Genomic DNA, 23,233 nt, shown 5'->3' on the forward strand with positions numbered 1-23,233 from the left:
CTCTGCAGGCAGTGTGGAACTGTGAGGGACTGAGGCTGAGCTCAACTCTCAGAAGTAAGATGGTTTTGGACAAGGCGTTCAGCTACCCTCTCACGTATGGAAATTAGTATGTAGCACCAGTCTACCACAGGAATTACTAGGAAATCGCTGAACTGAGCTTGGAGGCACTAGTCTTGTGTGCCGGGTGATTCCAATTACCTCTCCCAGCACTTCCGTCAAACAGCGAGCCTAGGCCTTTTAGAAGCCAAGGGTACCAGCAGGCTGGATGTGGAGGTACAGGCCATAAGCTCAACTCTCAGAAGTGTGTATGCATGGGAGGCAGATGTCTGCTACCCACTCGGACATGGGAGTTGGAACCTAACTACACTGTGATTGAAGAAAGCCATTGGAAATCGCTGTATTCAACTCAGATACACGGGAGTTCAGGCCCAGTGCTCACACATGTTTTTCCCGCAACCTCTCCCAGCCACTAACATAAGGATGTTAGCAGCTACTCCTACAGTCAGGCAGGATGCGGGAGGGTTCTGCCCTGTCCTCAGCTCTCACAGGGAAGCATGTCTTGAAGCCAGCTGTCAACTAGCTGCATTCCTATGGCAGTGAGAAGGTAGCAGTACTCTGAGTCAGGAGGTTCCAAGATTACCACTCTACTGCACCTGGAGATATCCTCCAGGTCTGCATTGTTAACTTGTACCCAGAAGCCTCTGGCAATCGTCTCTGGTGAAGACGTGTGAAACTCACTCTGCAGGCAGTGTGGAAGTGTGAGGGACTGAGGGTGTGCTCAATTCTCAGAAGTAAGATGCTTTTGGACAAGGCGTTCAGCTACCTTCTCACATATGGAACTTAGTATGTAGCACCTGTCTACCATAAGAATTACTGGGAAATCGTGAATTGAGCTTGGAGGCACTCGTCTTGTGTGCCGGGAGATTCCAATTACCTCTCCCAGCACTTCCGTCAAACAGCGAGCCTAGGCCTTTTAGAAGCCAAGGGTACCAGCAGGCTGGCTGTGGAGGTACAGGCCATAAGCTCAACTCTCAGAAGTGTGTATGCATGGGAGGCAGATGTCTGCTACCCGCTCGTACATGGGATTTGGAACCTAGCTACACTCTGGTTGAAGAAAGCCGTTGGAAATCGCTGTATTCAACTCAGATACACGGGAGTTCAGGCCCAGTGCTCACACATGCTTTTCCCGCAACCTCTCCCAGCCACTAACATAAGGATGTTAGCAGCTACTCCTACAGTCAGGCAGCATGCGGGAGGGTTCTGCCCTGTCCTCAGCTCTCACAGGGAAGCATGTCTTGAAGCCAGCTGTCAACTAGCTGCATTCCTATGGCAGTGAGAAGGTAGCAGTATTCTGAGTCAGGAGGTTCCAAGATTACCACTCTACTGCACCTGGAGATACCCTCCAGCTCTGCATTGTTAACTTGTACTCAGAAGCCTCTGGCAATCGTCTCTGGTGAAGACGTGTGAAACTCACTCTGCAGGCAGTGTGGAAGTGTGAGGGACTGAGGGTGTGCTCAACTCTCAGAAGTAAGATGCTTTTGTACAAGGCGTTCAGCTACCTTCTCACATATGGAACTTAGTATGTAGCACCTGTCTACCACAAGAATTACTGGGAAATCGTGAATTGAGCTTGGAGGTACTCGTCTTGTGTCCCGGGAGATTACAATTACCTCTCCCAGCACTTCCGTCAAACAGCGAGCCTAGGCCTTTTAGAAGCCCAGGGTACCAGGAGGCTGGATGTGGAGGTACAGGCCAAAAGCTCAACTCTCAGAAGTGTGTATGCATGGGAGGCAGATGTCTGCTACCCGCTCGTACATGGGATTTGGAACCTAGCTACACTCTGGTTGAGGAAAGCCGTTGGAAATCGCTGTATTCAACTCAGATACACGGGAGTTCAGGCCCAGTGCTCACACATGCTTTTCCCGCAACCTCTCCCAGCCACTAACATAAGGATGTTAGCAGCTACTCCTACAGTCAGGCAGCATGCGCGAGGGTTCTGCCCTGTCCTCAGCTCACAGGGAAGCATGTCTTGAAGCCAGCTGTCAACTAGCTGCATTCCTATGGCAGTGAGAAAGTAGCAGTATTCTGAGTCAGGAGGTTCCAAGATTACCAGTCGACTGCACCTGGGGATACCCTCCAGGTCTGCATTGTTACCCTGCGTCTCAGAAGCCTCTGGCAAACGTCTCTGCTGAAGACCTGCGAAACTCACTCTGCAGGCAGTGTGCAACTGTGAGGGACTGAGGCTGAGCTCAACTCTCAGAAGTAAGATGGTTTTGGACAAGGCGTTCAGCTACCCTCTCACGTATGGAACTTAGTATGTAGCACCAGTCTACCACAGGAATTACTAGGAAATCGCTGAACTGAGCTTGGAGGCACTAGTCTTGTGTGCCGTGTGATTCCAATTACCTCTCCCAGCACTTCCGTCAAACAGCGAGCCTAGGCCTTTTAGAAGCCAAGGGTACCAGCAGGCTGGATGTGGAGGTACAGGCCATAAGCTCAACTCTCAGAAGTGTGTATGCATGGGAGGCAGATGTCTGCTACCCACTCGGACATGGGAGTTGGAATCTAGCTACACTGTGATTGAAGAAGGCCATTGGAAATCGCTGTATTCAACTCAGATACACGGGAGTTCAGGCCCAGTGCTCACACATGCTTTTCCCGCAACCTCTCCCAGCCACTAACATAAGGATGTTAGCAGCTACTCCTACAGTCAGGCAGGATGCGGGAGGGTTCTGCCCTGTCCTCAGCTCTCACAGGGAAGCATGTCTTGAAGCCAGCTGTCAACTAGCTGCATTCCTATGGCAGTGAGAAGGTAGCAGTATTCTGAGTCAGGAGGTTCCAAGATTACCACTCTACTGCACCTGGAGATACCCTCCAGCTCTGCATTGTTAACTTGTACTCAGAAGCCTCTGGCAATCGTCTCTGGTGAAGACGTGTGAAACTCACTCTGCAGGCAGTGTGGAAGTGTGAGGGACTGAGGGTGCGCTCAACTCTCAGAAGTAAACTGCTTTTGGACAAGGCGTTCAGCTACCTTCTCACATATGGATCTTAGTATGTAGCACCTGTCTACCACAAGAATTACTGGGAAATCGTGAATTGAGCTTGGAGGCACTCGTCTTGTGTGCCCGGAGATTCCAATTACCTCTCCCAGCACTTCCGTCAAACAGCGAGCCTAGGCCTTTTAGAAGCCAAGGGTACCAGCAGGCTGGCTGTGGAGGTACAGGCCATAAGCTCAACTCTCAGAAGTGTGTATGCATGGGAGACAGATGTCTGCTACCCGCTCGTACATGGGATTTGGAACCTAGCTACACTCTGGTTGAGGAAAGCCGTTGGAAATCGCTGTATTCAACTCAGATACACGGGAGTTCAGGCCCAGTGCTCACACATGCTTTTCCCGCAACCTCTCCCAGCTACTAACATAAGGATGTTAGCAGCTACTCCTACAGTCAGGCAGCATGCGGGAGGGTTCTGCCCTGTCCTCAGCTCTCACAGGGAAGCATGTCTTGAAGCCAGCTGTCAACTACCTGCATTCCTATGGCAGTGAGAAGGTAGCAGTATTCTGAGTCAGGAGGATCCAAGATTACCAGTCGACTGCACCTGGGGATACCCTCCAGGTCTGCATTGTTACCCTGCGTCTCAGAAGCCTCTGGCAAACGTCTCTGCTGAAGACCTGCGAAACTCACTCTGCAGGCAGTGTGGAACTGTGAGGGACTGAGGCTGAGCACAACTCTCAGAAGTAAGATGGTTTTGGACAAGGCGTTCAGCTACCCTCTCATGTATGGAACTTAGTATGTAGCACCAGTCTACCACAGGAATTACTAGGAAATCGCTGAACTGAGATTGGAGGCACTAGTGTTGTGTGCTGGGTGATTCCAATTTCCTCTCCCAGGACTTCCGTCAAACAGCGAGCCTAGGCCTTTTAGAAGCCAAGGGTACCAGCAGGCTGGCTGTGGAGGTACAGGCCATAAGCTCAACTCTCAGAAGTGTGTATGCATGGGAGGCAGATGTCTGCTACCCGCTCGTACATGGGATTTGGAACTTAGCTACACTCTGGTTGAGGAAAGCCGTTGGAAATCGCTGTATTCAACTCAGATACACGGGAGTTCAGGCCCAGTGCTCACACATGCTTTTCCCGCAACCTCTCCCAGCCAATAACATTAGGATGTTAGCAGCTACTCCTACAGTCAGGCAGCATGCGGGAGGGTTCTGCCCTGTCCTCAGCTCTCTCAGGGAAGCATGTCTTGAAGCTAGCTAGCTGTCCACTAGCTGCATTCCTATGGCAGTGAGAAGGTAGCAGTATTCTGAGTCAGGAGGTTCCAAGATTACCAGTCGACTGCACCTGGGGATACCCTCCAGGTCTGCATTGTTACCCTGCGTCTCAGAAGCCTCTGGCAAACGTCTCTGCTGAAGACCTGCGAAACTCACTCTGCAGGCAGTGTGGAACTGTGAGGGACTGGGGCTGAGCTCAACTCTCAGAAGTAAGATGGTTTTGGACAAGGCGTTCAGCTACCCTCTCACGTATGGAACTTAGTATGTAGCACCAGTCTACCACAGGTATTACTAGGAAATCGCTGAACTGAGCTTGGGGGCACTAGTCTTGTGTGCCAGGTGATTCCAATTACCTCTCCCAGCACTTCCGTCAAACAGCGAGCCTAGGCCTTTTAGAAGCCAAGGGTACCAGCAGGCTGGATGTGGAGGTACAGGCCATAAGCTCAACTCTCAGAAGTGTGTATGCATGGGAGGCAGATGTCTGCTACCCACTCGGACATGGGAGTTGGAACCTAGCTACACTGTGATTGAAGAAGGCCATTGGAAATCGCTGTATTCATCTCAGATACACGGGAGTTCAGGCCCAGTGCTCACACATGCTTTTCCCGCAACCTCTCCCAGCCACTAACATAAGGATGTTAGCAGCTACTCGTACAGTCAGGCAGGATGCGGGAGGGTTCTGCCCTGTCCTCAGCTCTCACAGGGAAGCATGTCTTGAAGACAGCTGTCAACTAGCTGCATTCCTATGGCAGTGAGAAGGTAGCAGTACTCTGATTCAGGAGGTTCCAAGATTACCACTCTACTGCACCTGGAGATACCCTCCAGGTCTGCATTGTTAACTGGACTCAGAAGCCTCTGGCAATCGTCTCTGGTGAAGACGTGTGAAACTCACTCTGCAGGCAGTGTGGAACTGTGAGGGACTGAGGGTGTGCTCAAGTCTCAGAAGTAAGATGCTTTTGGACAAGGCGTTCAGCTACCTTCTCATATATGGAACTTAGTATGTAGCACCTGTATACCACAAGAATTACTGGGAAATTGTGAATTGAGCTTGGAGGCACTCGTCTTGTGTGCCGGGAGATTCCAATTACCTCTCCCAGCACTTCCGTCAAACAGCGAGCCTAGGCCTTTTAGAAGCCAAGGGTACCAGCAGGCTGGATGTGGAGGTACAGGCCATAAGCTCAACTCTCAGAAGTGTGTATGCATGGGAGGCAGATGTCTGCTACCCGCTCGTACATGGGATTTGGTACCTAGCTACACTCTGGTTGAGGAAAGTCGTTGGAAATGGCTGTATTCAACTCAGATACGCGGGAGTTCAGGCCCAGTGCTCACACATGCTTTTCCCGCAACCTCTCCCAGCCACTAACATTAGGATGTTAGCAACTACTCCTACAGTCAGGCAGCATGCGCGAGGGTTCTGCCCTGTCCTCAGCTCACAGGGAAGCATGTCTTGAAGCCAGCTGTCAACTAGCTGCATTCCTATGGCAGTGAGAAAGTAGCAGTATTCTGAGTCAGGAGGTTCCAAGATTACCAGTCGACTGCACCTGGGGATACCCTCCAGGTCTGCATTGTTACCCTGCGTCTCAGAAGCCTCTGGCAAACGTCTCTGCTGAAGACCTGCGAAACTCACTCTGCAGGCAGTGTGGAACTGTGAGGGACTGAGGCTGAGCTCAACTCTCAGAAGTAAGATGGTTTTGGACAAGGCGTTCAGCTACCCTCTCACGTATGGAACTTAGTATGTAGCACCAGTCTACCACAGGAATTACAAGGAAATCGCTGAACTGAGCTTGGAGGCACTAGTCTTGTGTGCCGGGTGATTCCAATTACCTCTCCCAGCACTTCCGTCAAACAGCGAGCCTAGACCTTTTAGAAGCCAAGGGTACCTGCAGGCTGGATGTGGAGGTACAGGCCATAAGCTCAACTCTCAGAAGTGTGTATGCATGGGAGGCAGATGTCTGCTACCCACTCGGACATGGGAGTTGGAATCTAGCTACACTGTGATTGAAGAAGGCCATTGGAAATCGCTGTATTCAACTCAGATACACGGGAGTTCAGGCCCAGTGCTCACACATGCTTTTCCCGCAACCTCTCCCAGCCACTAACATAAGGATGTTAGCAGCTACTCCTACAGTCAGGCAGGATGCGGGAGGGTTCTGCCCTGTCCTCAGCTCTCACAGGGAAGCATGTCTTGAAGCCAGCTGTCAACTAGCTGCATTCCTATGGCAGTGAGAAGGTAGCAGTACTCTGAGTCAGGAGGTTCCAAGATTACCACTCTACTGCACCTGGAGATACCCTCCAGGCCTGCATTGTTAACTTGTACTCAGAAGCCTCTGGCAATCGTCTCTGGTGAAGACGTGTGAAACTCACTCTGCAGGCAGTGTGGAAGTGTGAGGGACTGAGGGTGCGCTCAACTCTCAGAAGTAAACTGCTTTTGGACAAGGCGTTCAGCTACCTTCTCACATATGGATCTTAGTATGTAGCACCTGTCTACCACAAGAATTACTGGGAAATCGTGAATTGAGCTTGGAGGCACTCGTCTTGTGTGCCCGGAGATTCCAATTACCTCTCCCAGCACTTCCGTCAAACAGCGAGCCTAGGCCTTTTAGAAGCCAAGGGTACCAGCAGGCTGGCTGTGGAGGTACAGGCCATAAGCTCAACTCTCAGAAGTGTGTATGCATGGGAGGCAGATGTCTGCTACCCGCTCGTACATGGGATTTGGAACCTAGCTACACTCTGGTTGAGGAAAGCCGTTGGAAATCGCTGTATTCAACTCAGATACACGGGAGTTCAGGCCCAGTGCTCACACATGCTTTTCCCGCAACCTCTCCCAGCCACTAACATAAGGATGTTAGCAGCTACTCCTACAGTCAGGCAGCATGCGGGAGGGTTCTGCCCTGTCCTCAGCTCTCACAGGGAAGCATGTCTTGAAGCCAGCTGTCAACTACCTGCATTCCTATGGCAGTGAGAAGGTAGCAGTATTCTGAGTCAGGAGGATCCAAGATTACCAGTCGACTGCACCTGGGGATACCCTCCAGGTCTGCATTGTTACCCTGCGTCTCAGAAGCCTCTGGCAAACGTCTCTGCTGAAGACCTGCGAAACTCACTCTGCAGGCAGTGTGGAACTGTGAGGGACTGAGGCTGAGCACAACTCTCAGAAGTAAGATGGTTTTGGACAAGGCGTTCAGCTACCCTCTCATGTATGGAACTTAGTATGTAGCACCAGTCTACCACAGGAATTACTAGGAAATCGCTGAACTGAGATTGGAGGCACTAGTCTTGTGTGCTGGGTGATTCCAATTTCCTCTCCCAGGACTTCCGTCAAACAGCGAGCCTAGGCCTTTTAGAAGCCAAGGGTACCAGCAGGCTGGATGTGGAGGTACAGGCCATAAGCTCAACTCTCAGAAGTGTGTATGCATGGGAGGCAGATGTCTGCTACCCGCTCGTACATGGGATTTGGAACTTAGCTACACTCTGGTTGAGGAAAGCCGTTGGAAATCGCTGTATTCAACTCAGATACACGGGAGTTCAGGCCCAGTGCTCACACATGCTTTTCCCGCAACCTCTCCCAGCCACTAACATTAGGATGTTAGCAGCTACTCCTACAGTCAGGCAGCATGCGGGAGGCTTCTGCCCTGTCCTCAGCTCTCACAGGGAAGCATGTCTTGAAGCCAGCTGTCAACTAGCTGCATTCCTATGGCAGTGAGAAGGTAGCAGTATTCTGAGTCAGGAGGTTCCAAGATTACCAGTCGACTGCACCTGGGGATACCCTCCAGGTCTGCATTGTTACCCTGCGTCTCAGAAGCCTCTGGCAAATGTCTCTGCTGAAGACCTGCGAAACTCACTCTGCAGGCAGTGTGGAACTGTGAGGGACTGAGGCTGAGCTCAACTCTCAGAAGTAAGATGGTTTTGGACAAGGCGTTCAGCTACCCTCTCACGTATGGAACTTAGTATGTAGCACCAGTCTACCACAGGAATTACTAGGAAATCGCTGAACTGATCTTGGAGGCACTAGTCTTGTGTGCCGGGTGATTCCAATTACCTCTCCCAGCACTTCCGTCAAACAGCGAGCCTAGGCCTTTTAGAAGCCAAGGGTACCAGCAGGCTGGATGTGGAGGTACAGGCCATAAGCTCAACTCTCAGAAGTGTGTATGCATGGGAGGCAGATGTCTGCTACCCACTTGGACATGGGAGTTGGAACCCTTGCTACACTGTGATTGAAGAAGGCCATTGGAAATCGCTGTATTCAACTCAGATACACGGGAGTTCAGGCCCAGCGCTCACACATGCTTTTCCCGCAACCTCTCCCAGCCACTAACATAAGGATGTTAGCAGCTACTCCTACAGTCAGGCAGGATGCGGGAGGGTTCTGCCCTGTCCTCAGCTCTCACAGGGAAGCATGTCTTGAAGCCAGCTGTCAACTAGCTGCATTCCTATGGCAGTGAGAATGTAGCAGTACTCTGAGTCAGGAGGTTCCAAGATTACCACTCTACTGCACCTGGAGATACCCTCCAGGTCTGCATTGTTAACTTGTACTCAGAAGCCTCTGGCAATCGTCTCTGGTGAAGACGTGTGAAACTCACTCTGCAGGCAGTGTGGAAGTGTGAGGGACTGAGGGTGTGCTCAATTCTCAGAAGTAAGATGCTTTTGGACAAGGCGTTCAGCTACCTTCTCACATATGGAACTTAGTATGTAGCACCTGTCTACCATAAGAATTACTGGGAAATCGTGAATTGAGCTTGGAGGCACTCGTCTTGTGTGCCGGGAGATTCCAATTACCTCTCCCAGCACTTCCGTCAAACAGCGAGCCTAGGCCTTTTAGAAGCCAAGGGTACCAGCAGGCTGGCTGTGGAGGTACAGGCCATAAGCTCAACTCTCAGAAGTGTGTATGCATGGGAGGCAGATGTCTGCTACCCGCTCGTACATGGGATTTGGAACCTAGCTACACTCTGGTTGAAGAAAGCCGTTGGAAATCGCTGTATTCAACTCAGATACACGGGAGTTCAGGCCCAGTGCTCACACATGCTTTTCCCGCAACCTCTCCCAGCCACTAACATAAGGATGTTAGCAGCTACTCCTACAGTCAGGCAGCATGCGGGAGGGTTCTGCCCTGTCCTCAGCTCTCACAGGGAAGCATGTCTTGAAGCCAGCTGTCAACTAGCTGCATTCCTATGGCAGTGAGAAGGTAGCAGTATTCTGAGTCAGGAGGTTCCAAGATTACCACTCTACTGCACCTGGAGATACCCTCCAGCTCTGCATTGTTAACTTGTACTCAGAAGCCTCTGGCAATCGTCTCTGGTGAAGACGTGTGAAACTCACTCTGCAGGCAGTGTGGAAGTGTGAGGGACTGAGGGTGTGCTCAACTCTCAGAAGTAAGATGCTTTTGTACAAGGCGTTCAGCTACCTTCTCACATATGGAACTTAGTATGTAGCACCTGTCTACCACAAGAATTACTGGGAAATCGTGAATTGAGCTTGGAGGTACTCGTCTTGTGTCCCGGGAGATTACAATTACCTCTCCCAGCACTTCCGTCAAACAGCGAGCCTAGGCCTTTTAGAAGCCCAGGGTACCAGGAGGCTGGATGTGGAGGTACAGGCCAAAAGCTCAACTCTCAGAAGTGTGTATGCATGGGAGGCAGATGTCTGCTACCCGCTCGTACATGGGATTTGGAACCTAGCTACACTCTGGTTGAGGAAAGCCGTTGGAAATCGCTGTATTCAACTCAGATACACGGGAGTTCAGGCCCAGTGCTCACACATGCTTTTCCCGCAACCTCTCCCAGCCACTAACATAAGGATGTTAGCAGCTACTCCTACAGTCAGGCAGCATGCGCGAGGGTTCTGCCCTGTCCTCAGCTCACAGGGAAGCATGTCTTGAAGCCAGCTGTCAACTAGCTGCATTCCTATGGCAGTGAGAAAGTAGCAGTATTCTGAGTCAGGAGGTTCCAAGATTACCAGTCGACTGCACCTGGGGATACCCTCCAGGTCTGCATTGTTACCCTGCGTCTCAGAAGCCTCTGGCAAACGTCTCTGCTGAAGACCTGCGAAACTCACTCTGCAGGCAGTGTGCAACTGTGAGGGACTGAGGCTGAGCTCAACTCTCAGAAGTAAGATGGTTTTGGACAAGGCGTTCAGCTACCCTCTCACGTATGGAACTTAGTATGTAGCACCAGTCTACCACAGGAATTACTAGGAAATCGCTGAACTGAGCTTGGAGGCACTAGTCTTGTGTGCCGTGTGATTCCAATTACCTCTCCCAGCACTTCCGTCAAACAGCGAGCCTAGGCCTTTTAGAAGCCAAGGGTACCAGCAGGCTGGATGTGGAGGTACAGGCCATAAGCTCAACTCTCAGAAGTGTGTATGCATGGGAGGCAGATGTCTGCTACCCACTCGGACATGGGAGTTGGAATCTAGCTACACTGTGATTGAAGAAGGCCATTGGAAATCGCTGTATTCAACTCAGATACACGGGAGTTCAGGCCCAGTGCTCACACATGCTTTTCCCGCAACCTCTCCCAGCCACTAACATAAGGATGTTAGCAGCTACTCCTACAGTCAGGCAGGATGCGGGAGGGTTCTGCCCTGTCCTCAGCTCTCACAGGGAAGCATGTCTTGAAGCCAGCTGTCAACTAGCTGCATTCCTATGGCAGTGAGAAGGTAGCAGTATTCTGAGTCAGGAGGTTCCAAGATTACCACTCTACTGCACCTGGAGATACCCTCCAGCTCTGCATTGTTAACTTGTACTCAGAAGCCTCTGGCAATCGTCTCTGGTGAAGACGTGTGAAACTCACTCTGCAGGCAGTGTGGAAGTGTGAGGGACTGAGGGTGCGCTCAACTCTCAGAAGTAAACTGCTTTTGGACAAGGCGTTCAGCTACCTTCTCACATATGGATCTTAGTATGTAGCACCTGTCTACCACAAGAATTACTGGGAAATCGTGAATTGAGCTTGGAGGCACTCGTCTTGTGTGCCCGGAGATTCCAATTACCTCTCCCAGCACTTCCGTCAAACAGCGAGCCTAGGCCTTTTAGAAGCCAAGGGTACCAGCAGGCTGGCTGTGGAGGTACAGGCCATAAGCTCAACTCTCAGAAGTGTGTATGCATGGGAGACAGATGTCTGCTACCCGCTCGTACATGGGATTTGGAACCTAGCTACACTCTGGTTGAGGAAAGCCGTTGGAAATCGCTGTATTCAACTCAGATACACGGGAGTTCAGGCCCAGTGCTCACACATGCTTTTCCCGCAACCTCTCCCAGCTACTAACATAAGGATGTTAGCAGCTACTCCTACAGTCAGGCAGCATGCGGGAGGGTTCTGCCCTGTCCTCAGCTCTCACAGGGAAGCATGTCTTGAAGCCAGCTGTCAACTACCTGCATTCCTATGGCAGTGAGAAGGTAGCAGTATTCTGAGTCAGGAGGATCCAAGATTACCAGTCGACTGCACCTGGGGATACCCTCCAGGTCTGCATTGTTACCCTGCGTCTCAGAAGCCTCTGGCAAACGTCTCTGCTGAAGACCTGCGAAACTCACTCTGCAGGCAGTGTGGAACTGTGAGGGACTGAGGCTGAGCACAACTCTCAGAAGTAAGATGGTTTTGGACAAGGCGTTCAGCTACCCTCTCATGTATGGAACTTAGTATGTAGCACCAGTCTACCACAGGAATTACTAGGAAATCGCTGAACTGAGATTGGAGGCACTAGTGTTGTGTGCTGGGTGATTCCAATTTCCTCTCCCAGGACTTCCGTCAAACAGCGAGCCTAGGCCTTTTAGAAGCCAAGGGTACCAGCAGGCTGGCTGTGGAGGTACAGGCCATAAGCTCAACTCTCAGAAGTGTGTATGCATGGGAGGCAGATGTCTGCTACCCGCTCGTACATGGGATTTGGAACTTAGCTACACTCTGGTTGAGGAAAGCCGTTGGAAATCGCTGTATTCAACTCAGATACACGGGAGTTCAGGCCCAGTGCTCACACATGCTTTTCCCGCAACCTCTCCCAGCCAATAACATTAGGATGTTAGCAGCTACTCCTACAGTCAGGCAGCATGCGGGAGGGTTCTGCCCTGTCCTCAGCTCTCTCAGGGAAGCATGTCTTGAAGCTAGCTAGCTGTCCACTAGCTGCATTCCTATGGCAGTGAGAAGGTAGCAGTATTCTGAGTCAGGAGGTTCCAAGATTACCAGTCGACTGCACCTGGGGATACCCTCCAGGTCTGCATTGTTACCCTGCGTCTCAGAAGCCTCTGGCAAACGTCTCTGCTGAAGACCTGCGAAACTCACTCTGCAGGCAGTGTGGAACTGTGAGGGACTGGGGCTGAGCTCAACTCTCAGAAGTAAGATGGTTTTGGACAAGGCGTTCAGCTACCCTCTCACGTATGGAACTTAGTATGTAGCACCAGTCTACCACAGGTATTACTAGGAAATCGCTGAACTGAGCTTGGGGGCACTAGTCTTGTGTGCCAGGTGATTCCAATTACCTCTCCCAGCACTTCCGTCAAACAGCGAGCCTAGGCCTTTTAGAAGCCAAGGGTACCAGCAGGCTGGATGTGGAGGTACAGGCCATAAGCTCAACTCTCAGAAGTGTGTATGCATGGGAGGCAGATGTCTGCTACCCACTCGGACATGGGAGTTGGAACCTAGCTACACTGTGATTGAAGAAGGCCATTGGAAATCGCTGTATTCATCTCAGATACACGGGAGTTCAGGCCCAGTGCTCACACATGCTTTTCCCGCAACCTCTCCCAGCCACTAACATAAGGATGTTAGCAGCTACTCGTACAGTCAGGCAGGATGCGGGAGGGTTCTGCCCTGTCCTCAGCTCTCACAGGGAAGCATGTCTTGAAGACAGCTGTCAACTAGCTGCATTCCTATGGCAGTGAGAAGGTAGCAGTACTCTGATTCAGGAGGTTCCAAGATTACCACTCTACTGCACCTGGAGATACCCTCCAGGTCTGCATTGTTAACTGGACTCAGAAGCCTCTGGCAATCGTCTCTGGTGAAGACGTGTGAAACTCACTCTGCAGGCAGTGTGGAACTGTGAGGGACTGAGGGTGTGCTCAAGTCTCAGAAGTAAGATGCTTTTGGACAAGGCGTTCAGCTACCTTCTCATATATGGAACTTAGTATGTAGCACCTGTATACCACAAGAATTACTGGGAAATTGTGAATTGAGCTTGGAGGCACTCGTCTTGTGTGCCGGGAGATTCCAATTACCTCTCCCAGCACTTCCGTCAAACAGCGAGCCTAGGCCTTTTAGAAGCCAAGGGTACCAGCAGGCTGGATGTGGAGGTACAGGCCATAAGCTCAACTCTCAGAAGTGTGTATGCATGGGAGGCAGATGTCTGCTACCCGCTCGTACATGGGATTTGGTACCTAGCTACACTCTGGTTGAGGAAAGTCGTTGGAAATGGCTGTATTCAACTCAGATACGCGGGAGTTCAGGCCCAGTGCTCACACATGCTTTTCCCGCAACCTCTCCCAGCCACTAACATTAGGATGTTAGCAACTACTCCTACAGTCAGGCAGCATGCGCGAGGGTTCTGCCCTGTCCTCAGCTCACAGGGAAGCATGTCTTGAAGCCAGCTGTCAACTAGCTGCATTCCTATGGCAGTGAGAAAGTAGCAGTATTCTGAGTCAGGAGGTTCCAAGATTACCAGTCGACTGCACCTGGGGATACCCTCCAGGTCTGCATTGTTACCCTGCGTCTCAGAAGCCTCTGGCAAACGTCTCTGCTGAAGACCTGCGAAACTCACTCTGCAGGCAGTGTGGAACTGTGAGGGACTGAGGCTGAGCTCAACTCTCAGAAGTAAGATGGTTTTGGACAAGGCGTTCAGCTACCCTCTCACGTATGGAACTTAGTATGTAGCACCAGTCTACCACAGGAATTACAAGGAAATCGCTGAACTGAGCTTGGAGGCACTAGTCTTGTGTGCCGGGTGATTCCAATTACCTCTCCCAGCACTTCCGTCAAACAGCGAGCCTAGACCTTTTAGAAGCCAAGGGTACCTGCAGGCTGGATGTGGAGGTACAGGCCATAAGCTCAACTCTCAGAAGTGTGTATGCATGGGAGGCAGATGTCTGCTACCCACTCGGACATGGGAGTTGGAATCTAGCTACACTGTGATTGAAGAAGGCCATTGGAAATCGCTGTATTCAACTCAGATACACGGGAGTTCAGGCCCAGTGCTCACACATGCTTTTCCCGCAACCTCTCCCAGCCACTAACATAAGGATGTTAGCAGCTACTCCTACAGTCAGGCAGGATGCGGGAGGGTTCTGCCCTGTCCTCAGCTCTCACAGGGAAGCATGTCTTGAAGCCAGCTGTCAACTAGCTGCATTCCTATGGCAGTGAGAAGGTAGCAGTACTCTGAGTCAGGAGGTTCCAAGATTACCACTCTACTGCACCTGGAGATACCCTCCAGGCCTGCATTGTTAACTTGTACTCAGAAGCCTCTGGCAATCGTCTCTGGTGAAGACGTGTGAAACTCACTCTGCAGGCAGTGTGGAAGTGTGAGGGACTGAGGGTGCGCTCAACTCTCAGAAGTAAACTGCTTTTGGACAAGGCGTTCAGCTACCTTCTCACATATGGATCTTAGTATGTAGCACCTGTCTACCACAAGAATTACTGGGAAATCGTGAATTGAGCTTGGAGGCACTCGTCTTGTGTGCCCGGAGATTCCAATTACCTCTCCCAGCACTTCCGTCAAACAGCGAGCCTAGGCCTTTTAGAAGCCAAGGGTACCAGCAGGCTGGCTGTGGAGGTACAGGCCATAAGCTCAACTCTCAGAAGTGTGTATGCATGGGAGGCAGATGTCTGCTACCCGCTCGTACATGGGATTTGGAACCTAGCTACACTCTGGTTGAGGAAAGCCGTTGGAAATCGCTGTATTCAACTCAGATACACGGGAGTTCAGGCCCAGTGCTCACACATGCTTTTCCCGCAACCTCTCCCAGCCACTAACATAAGGATGTTAGCAGCTACTCCTACAGTCAGGCAGCATGCGGGAGGGTTCTGCCCTGTCCTCAGCTCTCACAGGGAAGCATGTCTTGAAGCCAGCTGTCAACTACCTGCATTCCTATGGCAGTGAGAAGGTAGCAGTATTCTGAGTCAGGAGGATCCAAGATTACCAGTCGACTGCACCTGGGGATACCCTCCAGGTCTGCATTGTTACCCTGCGTCTCAGAAGCCTCTGGCAAACGTCTCTGCTGAAGACCTGCGAAACTCACTCTGCAGGCAGTGTGGAACTGTGAGGGACTGAGGCTGAGCACAACTCTCAGAAGTAAGATGGTTTTGGACAAGGCGTTCAGCTACCCTCTCATGTATGGAACTTAGTATGTAGCACCAGTCTACCACAGGAATTACTAGGAAATCGCTGAACTGAGATTGGAGGCACTAGTCTTGTGTGCTGGGTGATTCCAATTTCCTCTCCCAGGACTTCCGTCAAACAGCGAGCCTAGGCCTTTTAGAAGCCAAGGGTACCAGCAGGCTGGATGTGGAGGTACAGGCCATAAGCTCAACTCTCAGAAGTGTGTATGCATGGGAGGCAGATGTCTGCTACCCGCTCGTACATGGGATTTGGAACTTAGCTACACTCTGGTTGAGGAAAGCCGTTGGAAATCGCTGTATTCAACTCAGATACACGGGAGTTCAGGCCCAGTGCTCACACATGCTTTTCCCGCAACCTCTCCCAGCCACTAACATTAGGATGTTAGCAGCTACTCCTACAGTCAGGCAGCATGCGGGAGGCTTCTGCCCTGTCCTCAGCTCTCACAGGGAAGCATGTCTTGAAGCCAGCTGTCAACTAGCTGCATTCCTATGGCAGTGAGAAGGTAGCAGTATTCTGAGTCAGGAGGTTCCAAGATTACCAGTCGACTGCACCTGGGGATACCCTCCAGGTCTGCATTGTTACCCTGCGTCTCAGAAGCCTCTGGCAAATGTCTCTGCTGAAGACCTGCGAAACTCACTCTGCAGGCAGTGTGGAACTGTGAGGGACTGAGGCTGAGCTCAACTCTCAGAAGTAAGATGGTTTTGGACAAGGCGTTCAGCTACCCTCTCACGTATGGAACTTAGTATGTAGCACCAGTCTACCACAGGAATTACTAGGAAATCGCTGAACTGATCTTGGAGGCACTAGTCTTGTGTGCCGGGTGATTCCAATTACCTCTCCCAGCACTTCCGTCAAACAGCGAGCCTAGGCCTTTTAGAAGCCAAGGGTACCAGCAGGCTGGATGTGGAGGTACAGGCCATAAGCTCAACTCTCAGAAGTGTGTATGCATGGGAGGCAGATGTCTGCTACCCACTTGGACATGGGAGTTGGAACCCTTGCTACACTGTGATTGAAGAAGGCCATTGGAAATCGCTGTATTCAACTCAGATACACGGGAGTTCAGGCCCAGCGCTCACACATGCTTTTCCCGCAACCTCTCCCAGCCACTAACATAAGGATGTTAGCAGCTACTCCTACAGTCAGGCAGGATGCGGGAGGGTTCTGCCCTGTCCTCAGCTCTCACAGGGAAGCATGTCTTGAAGCCAGCTGTCAACTAGCTGCATTCCTATGGCAGTGAGAATGTAGCAGTACTCTGAGTCAGGAGGTTCCAAGATTACCACTCTACTGCACCTGGAGATACCCTCCAGGTCTGCATTGTTAACTTGTACTCAGAAGCCTCTGGCAATCGTCTCTGGTGAAGACGTGTGAAACTCACTCTGCAGGCAGTGTGGAAGTGTGAGGGACTGAGGGTGTGCTCAACTCTCAGAAGTAAGATGCTTTTGGACAAGGCGTTCAGCTACCTTCTCACATATGGAACTTAGTATGTAGCACCTGTCTACCACAAGAATTACTGGGAAATCGTGAATTGAGCTTGGAGGCACTCGTCTTGTGTGCCGGGAGATTCCAATTACCTCTCCCAGCACTTCCGTCAAACAGCGAGCCTAGGCCTTTTAGAAGCCAAGGGTACCAGCAGGCTGGCTGTGGAGGTACAGGCCATAAGCTCAACTCTCAGAAGTGTGTATGCATGGGAGGCAGATTTCTGCTACCCGCTCGTACATGGGATTTGGAACCTAGATACACTCTGCTTGAGGAAAGCCGTTGGAAATCGCTGTATTCAACTCAGACACACGGGAGTTCAGACCCAGTGCTCACACATGCTTTTCCCGCAACGTCTCCCAGCCACTAACATTAGGATGTTAGCAGCTACTCCTACAGTCAGGCAGGATGCGGGAGGGTTCTGCCCTGTCCTCAGCTCTCTCAGGGAAGCATGTCTTGAAGCTAGCTAGCTGTCCACTAGCTGCATTCCTATGGCAGTGAGAAGGTAGCAGTATTCTGAGTCAGGAGGTTCCAAGATTACCACTCTACTGCACCTGGAGATACCCTCCAGGTCTGCATTGTTAACTGGACTCAGAAGCCTCTGGCAATCGTCTCTGGTGAAGACGTGTGAAACTCACTCTGCAGGCAGTGTGGAAGTGTGAGGGACTGAGGGTGTGCTCAACTCTCAGAAGTAAGATGCTTTTGGACAAGGCGTTCAGCTACCTTCTCATATATGGAACTTAGTATGTAGCACCTGTCTACCACAAGAATTACTGGGAAATTGTGAATTGAGCTTGGAGGCACTCGTCTTGTGTGCCGGGAGATTCCAATTACCTCTCCCAGCACTTCCGTCAAACAGCGAGCCTAGGCCTTTTAGAAGCCAAGGGTACCAGCAGGCTGGATGTGGAGGTACAGGCCATAAGCTCAACTCTCAGAAGTGTGTATGCATGGGAGGCAGATGTCTGCTACCCGCTCGTACATGGGATTTGGTACCTAGCTACACTCTGGTTGAGGAAAGTCGTTGGAAATGGCTGTATTCAACTCAGATACGCGGGAGTTCAGGCCCAGTGCTCACACATGCTTTTCCCGCAACCTCTCCCAGCCACTAACATTAGGATGTTAGCAACTACTCCTACAGTCAGGCAGCATGCGCGAGGGTTCTGCCCTGTCCTCAGATCTCACAGGGAAGCATGTCGTGAAGCCAGCTTTCAACTAGCTGCATTCCTATGGCTGTGAGAAGGTAGCAGTATTCTGAGTCAGGAGGTTCCAAGATTACCAGTCGACTGCACCTGGGGATACCCTCCAGGTCTGCATTGTTACCCTGCGTCTCAGAAGCCTCTGGCAAACGTCTCTGCTGAAGACCTGCGAAACTCACTCTGCAGGCAGTGTGGAACTGTGAGGGACTGAGGCTGAGCTCAACTCTCAGAAGTAAGATGGTTTTGGACAAGGCGTTCAGCTACCCTCTCACGTATGGAACTTAGTATGTAGCACCAGTCTACCACAGGAATTACTAGGAAATCGCTGAACTGAGCTTGGAGGCGCTAGTCTTGTGTGCCGGGTGATTCCAATTACCTCTCCCAGCACTTCCGTCAAACAGCGAGCCTAGGCCTTTTAGAAGCCAAGGGTACCAGCAGGCTGGATGTGGAGGTACAGGCCATACCTCAACTCTCAGAAGTGTGTATGCATGGGAGGCAGATGTCTGCTACCCACTCGGACATGGGAGTTGGAACCTAGCTACACTGTGATTGAAGAAGGACATTGGAAATCGCTGTATTCAACTCAGATACAGGGGAGTTCATGCCCAGTGCTCACACATGCTTTTCCCGCAACCTCTCCCAGCCACTAACATTAGGATGTTAGCAGCTACTCCTACAGTCAGGCAGGATGCGGGAGGGTTCTGCCCTGTCCTCAGCTCTCACAGGGAAGCATGTCTTGAAGCCAGCTGTCAACTAGCTGCATTCCTATGGCAGTGAGAAGGTAGCAGTACTCTGAGTCAGGAGGTTCCAAGATTACCACTCTACTGCACCTGGAGATAGCCTCCAGGTATGCATTGTTAACTTGTACTCAGAAGCCTCTGGCAATCGTCTCTGGTGAAGACGTGTGAATCTCACTCTGCAGGCAGTGTGGAAGTGTGAGGGACTGAGGGTGTGCTCAACTCTCAGAAGTAAGATGCTTTTGGACAAGGCGTTCAGCTACCTTATCACATATGGAACTTAGTATGTAGCACCTGTCTACCACAAGAATTACTGGGAAATCGTGAATTGAGCTTGGAGGCACTCGTCTTGTGTGCCGGGAGATTCCAATTACCTCTCCCAGCACTTCCGTCAAACAGCGAGCCTAGGCCTTTTAGAAGCCAAGGGTACCAGCAGGCTGGCTGTGGAGGTACAGGCCATAAGCTCAACTCTCAGAAGTGTGTATGCATGGGAGGCAGATGTCTGCTACCCGCTCGTACATCGGATTTGGAACCTAGCTACACTCTGGTTGAGGAAAGCCGTTGGAAATCGCTGTATTCAACTCAGATACACGGGAGTTCAGGCCCAGTGCTCACACATGCTTTTCCCGCAACCTCTCCCAGCCACTAACATTAGGATGTTAGCAGCTACTCCTACAGTCAGGCATCATGCGGGAGGGTTCTGCCCTGTCCTCAGCTCTCTCAGGGAGGCATGTCTTGAAGCCAGCTAGCTGTCAACTAGCTGCATTCCTATGGCAGTGAGAAGGTAGCAGTATTCTGAGTCAGGAGGTTCCAAGATTACCAGTCGACTGCACCTGGGGATACCCTCCAGGTCTGCATTGTTACCCTGCGTCTCAGAAGCCTCTGGCAAACGTCTCTGCTGAAGACCTGCGAAACTCACTCTGCAGGCAGTGTGGAACTGTGAGGGACTGAGGCTGAGCTCAACTCTCAGAAGTAAGATGGTTTTGGACAAGGCGTTCAGCTACCCTCTCACGTATGGAACTTAGTATGTAGCACCAGTCTACCACAGGAATTACTAGGAAATCGCTGAACTGAGCTTGGAGGCACTAGTCTTGTGTGCCGGGTGATTCCAATTACCTCTCCCAGCACTTCCGTCAAACAGCGAGCCTAGGCCTTTTAGAAGCCAAGGGTACCAGCAGGCTGGATGTGGAGGTACAGGCCATAAGCTCAACTCTCAGAAGTGTGTATCCATGGGAGGCAGATGTCTGCTACCCACTCGGACATGGGAGTTGGAACCTAGCTACACTGTGATTGAAGAAGGACATTGGAAATCGCTGTATTCAACTCAGATACACGGGAGTTCAGGCCCAGTGCTCACACATGCTTTTCCCGCAACCTCTCCCAGCCACTAACATTAGGATGTTAGCAGCTACTCCTACAGTCAGGCAGGATGCGGGAGGGTTCTGCCCTGTCCTCAGCTCTCACAGGGAAGCATGTCTTGAAGCCAGCTGTCAACTAGCTGCATTCCTATGGCAGTGAGAAGGTAGCAGTACTCTGAGTCAGGAGGTTCCAAGATTACCACTCTACTGCACCTGGAGATAGCCTCCAGGTCTGCATTTTTAACTTGTACTCAGAAGCCTCTGGCAATCGTCTCTGGTGAAGACGTGTGAAACTCACTCTGCAGGCAGTGTGGAAGTGTGAGGGACTGAGGGTGTGCTCAACTCTCAGAAGTAAGATGCTTTTGGACAAGGCGTTCAGCTACCTTCTCACATATGGAACTTAGTATGTAGCACCTGTCTACCACAAGAATTACTGCGAAATCGTGAATTGAGCTTGGAGGCACTCGTCTTGTGTGCCGGGAGATTCCAATTACCTCTCCCAGCACTTCCGTCAAACAGCGAGCCTAGGCCTTTTAGAAGCCAAGGGTACCAGCAGGCTGGATGTGGAGGTACAGGCCATACCTCAACTCTCAGAAGTGTGTATGCATGGGAGGCAGATGTCTGCTACCCACTCGGACATGGGAGTTGGAACCTAGCTACACTGTGATTGAAGAAGGACATTGGAAATCGCTGTATTCAACTCAGATACAGGGGAGTTCATGCCCAGTGCTCACACATGCTTTTCCCGCAACCTCTCCCAGCCACTAACATTAGGATGTTAGCAGCTACTCCTACAGTCAGGCAGGATCCGGGAGGGTTCTGCCCTGTCCTCAGCTCTCACAGGGAAGCATGTCTTGAAGCCAGCTGTCAACTAGCTGCATTCCTTTGGCAGTGAGAAGGTAGCAGTACTCTGAGTCAGGAGGTTCCAAGATTACCACTCTACTGCACCTGGAGATAGCCTCCAGGTCTGCATTTTTAACTTGTACTCAGAAGCCTCTGGCAATCGTCTCTGGTGAAGACGTGTGAAACTCACTCTGCAGGCAGTGTGGAAGTGTGAGGGACTGATGGTGTGCTCAACTCTCAGAAGTAAGATGCTTTTGGACAAGGCGTTCAGCTACCTTCTCACATATGGAACTTAGTATGTAGCACCTGTCTACCACAAGAATTACTGGGAAATCGTGAATTGAGCTTGGAGGCACTCGTCTTGTGTGCCGGGAGATTCCAATTACCTCTCCCAGCACTTCCGTCAAACAGCGAGCCTAGGCCTTTTAGAAGCCAAGGGTACCAGCAGGCTGGATGTGGAGGTACAGGCCATAAGCTCAACTCTCAGAAGTGTGTATGCATGGGAGGCAGATGTCTGCTACCCGCTCGTACATGGGATTTGGAACCTAGCTACACTCTGGTTGAGGAAAGCCGTTGGAAATCGCTGTATTCAACTCAGATACACGGGAGTTCAGGCCCAGTGCTCACACATGCTTTTCCCGCAACCTCTCCCAGCCACTAACATAAGGATGTTAGCAGCTACTCGTACAGTCAGGCAGGATGCGGGAGGGTTCTGCCCTGTCCTCAGCTCTCTCAGGGAAGCATGTCTTGAAGCCAGCTAGCTGTCAACTAGCTGCATTCCTATGGCAGTGAGAAGGTAGCAGTATTCTGAGTCAGGAGGTTCCAAGATTACCAGTCTACTGCACCTGGGGATACCCTCCAGGTCTGCATTGTTACCCTGCGTCTCAGAAGCCTCTGGCAAACGTCTCTGCTGAAGACCTGCGAAACTCACTCTGCAGGCAGTGTGGAACTGTGAGGGACTGAGGCTGAGCTCAACTCTCAGAAGTAAGATGGTTTTGGACAAGGCGTTCAGCTACCCTCTCACGTATGGAACTTAGTATGTAGCACCAGTCTACCACAGGAATTACTAGGAAATCGCTGAACTGAGCTTGGAGGCGCTAGTCTTGTGTGCCGGGTGATTCCAATTACCTCTCCCAGCACTTCCGTCAAACAGCGAGCCTAGGCATTTTAGAAGCCAAGGGTACCAGCAGGCTGGCTGTGGATGTACAGGCCATAAGCTCAACTCTCAGAAGTGTCTATGCATGGGAGGCAGATGTCTGCTACCCGCTCGTACATGGGATTTGGAACCTAGCTACACTCTGGTTGAGGAAAGCCGTTGGAAATCGCTGTATTCAACTCGGATACACGGGAGTTCAGGCCCAGTGCTCACACATGCTTTTCCCGCAACCTCTCCCAGCCACTAACATAAGGATGTTAGCAGCTACTCCTACAGTCAGGCAGGATGCGGGAGGGTTCTGCCCTGTCCTCAGCTCTCACAGGGAAGCATGTCTTCAAGCCAGCTGTCAACTAGCTGCATTCCTATGGCAGTGAGAAGGTAGCAGTACTCTGAGTCAGGAGGTTCCAAGATTACCACTCTACTGCACCTGGAGATTCCATCCAGGCCTGCATTGTTAACTTGTACTCAGAAGCCTCTGGCAATCGTCTCTGGTGAAGACGTGTGAAACTCACTCTGCAGGCAGTGTGGAAGTGTGAGGGACTGAGGGTGCGCTCAACTCTCAGAAGTAAGATGCTTTTGGACAAGGCGTTCAGCTACCTTCTCACATATGGAACTTAGTATGTAGCACCTGTCTACCACAAGAATTACTGGGAAATCGTGAATTGAGCTTGGAGGCACTCGTCTTGTGTGCCGGGAGATTCCAATTACCTCTCCCAGCACTTCCGTCAAACAGCGAGCCTAGGCCTTTTAGAAGCCAAGGGTACCAGCAGGCTGGATGTGGAGGTACAGGCCATAAGCTCAACTCTCAGAAGTGTGTATGCATGGGAGGCAGATGTCTGCTACCCGCTCGTACATGGGATTTGGAACCTAGCTACACTCTGGTTGAGG

Source organism: Canis lupus, chromosome 7, assembly GCF_048164855.1.
Source record: "Canis lupus baileyi chromosome 7, mCanLup2.hap1, whole genome shotgun sequence".
In the NCBI taxonomy this organism is placed as follows: domain Eukaryota; kingdom Metazoa; phylum Chordata; class Mammalia; order Carnivora; family Canidae; genus Canis; species Canis lupus.